This window comes from Dysidea avara, chromosome 11 (genome assembly GCF_963678975.1).
Source record: "Dysidea avara chromosome 11, odDysAvar1.4, whole genome shotgun sequence".
Taxonomy (NCBI): domain Eukaryota; kingdom Metazoa; phylum Porifera; class Demospongiae; order Dictyoceratida; family Dysideidae; genus Dysidea; species Dysidea avara.
Genome location: NC_089282.1, coordinates 19,778,463 through 19,781,020, shown reverse-complemented (window position 1 = coordinate 19,781,020; position 2,558 = coordinate 19,778,463).

The following is a 2,558-nucleotide window of genomic DNA, read 5'->3' as shown; positions in this document are numbered from 1 at the left end:
GTTTTCAGTTCATTCCTACTGTATAAGCAGTTTGCCTAGTAGGCATAAAAACTAATAGGGTAGCACTCAGCCTACCACAGCTCATGTTTTGGGTGGTGCCTTGACACAGGGCCATTTCATACATTGTCATAGCGAAGTTCTACATTGCTTGACTACTAAACTTGCTAAATTTTTTTTAAACTAATGGTTTGCACGCAAGTGAGTCTCCATAAGCAATAATCCCTCCTATCCTTACTACACCATATCATTCAGATATTGCTCTTTACTATAAAAGAAGCAACTCGATGGCCTTGTTAGAACTGACATGTCCTTTTAATTCAGTAAAACATCTCAAGTCTGCCAGGGATCAAAACAGACCTACAGTCAGAATTTGATTGTCTAGGATTTGCTTTTACGATACAGTTGAACTAATTGTTTAGGCATTATCTTTTAGAACTGCATTAACTATATATTCAAAATGATCATGAGATTAAGGTCACTAAATGAACCTGCAGACGAGTTTTTGACTTAGCTGCTGTTGTTTGAATTTCTTCTTCAAGAAAAGTTTTCATGGTAAGAGATTGCCCAGAATTTTGAATGTTGACTGCTTTTCTTTTTATTTATTATAGTTAAGTTTTTTTGTTTTTATTACTGTATTTCCTTGCCACACCCATTTGTGAGGCATTTTATTGCCTTACCCATGGCCATATGTGTGTCCGAGGACTCACTCAGTAGTTATTTTTGTTTCTTGACTATGTTATTCATCAATAATGATGGTTTTCTCTCTTTTAATTCACAAAACTCTATTATATAATTGTAACACAGGTAGGGTTTTGTGTCATATCTCCATGGTCTTTATCTCGATTCCTTTCAAACCACAAAAAGGCACTCCTACAATGGTTACTCCATCTACATACCAATTTTCAACTCACCGCTGCAAAGGGTTTACCTTGCAGGTGTGACAGAAATTTGACTTTATTTATGCAAATAATCAGTCATAACTCCATGAATATTTATTGGATTTCCACCAAAATTGGTCATGAGATTTGTTTCAATGAGTCCTTCAAGATAAATTTCAGCTTGATTGGACTATGCATTTAAATGTGCCTTATGGTGATTTTGCAAAGTGTGCAAAAAGAAGTAGAGGAAGAAAAAAAAAAAATAATTGGCCACTTCGTATCTTGGAAATAGCTAAAACGATTTTCTTTGAATTTAGCATGCACCTGGTGGACACTTTTGTTGCAAAATTGCAATCAGATAAGGGGTCACAAAGCTACTGTATATATGTGCAAAAACATTTTCTTTCTTCCTGTCAATATACTTACAGTGTGGCAATGGTGGTGGTAAAATCTCAAAAGTAGTTTTTTACAAACACATTACCAGTAATAAGTACATGCACTTGAGGGAAAAGACAGATGACCAAATCCTGCACAAGACACTTTACTCACTAGCCAAGGGAGCCTACAAACATAATTTGACTGCATGCAAATGTATACCTAGGTATGACTTGATCTGTAGGCTACCAAATTAAACATAGTGATGTTTCAAATTATGTAATCAAGACACACAGCAGTGTGTCGTGTGTTGTGTTCCCCCACATGTTCATGGCTTCCTATATTATATCATAAAAGATTGTCTATATACACAGTTCAGCTTATTTGCATACTCTGATGGTGGTGCATTGTCTGACTTACAATTGCCTAAAAGAATGTCATTATCAAAGATGCTAAAGGTTCTTCTACTACTACTAGTCTTCCTTCAAGACATTAAGGGGGTTAAAAGAGGGATGGCTTCTGCTGATACAGAAGCAAGTGACTCAGGTAGTCAAGGTTTTCAGGACAATGTAACTGTTCCTTCAATTTTCAATCCTCTGATTAGCAATACAATTGTTAATATAACAAATAGTACAATTCTGTCTTCAGTAATAGTGTTTGAAGCCCTAGAAAACATTGCAATAATTGGATATTTAAAACCCACAATTAACTGTAACAGCACTGGAGGAGTAAAGTTTGTCTCCTGTAAAAATGTTACTATCAAAAATATCAACTGGGAGAAGTGCGGTTCTAATAATGTGTCAACTCCTGCAGTTGTTTTTTACAATTCATCTGATATCATAATTTATAATTGTACATTCCACCACTCAGCAGGACAAGCTATTGTACTGTCAGAGGTGTCAGGAATTGTGTACATTGGCTATAGTCAGTTTATCCATAACAATGAATTCAGAGGTCACGGTACAGCCATACATTATTTGTCTGTATCTGAAAATCACAATCAACTAGTTTTGATAATTGACAGTTGCAATTTCACTTTAAACGGAGCTGCAGGAAGTGTAGTATATCTTCATCGAATATCAAGCTATAAGTTTAAAGATCTGCTTTTACTACAAAATTCTGTATTTTCTAACAATGAAGGAGTATCTATTTTTGTTTCACATAGTATTCTACATATTGATGGTAATGTATTATTCAAGAAGAATGAAGCCAATGCTGGTGGAAGCATTTGTAGCATCAACTCCAACATTATATTTGGCAGCGCTTTGTATTCCGAAAGGAGTAGTATATATGGAGACACTTTTA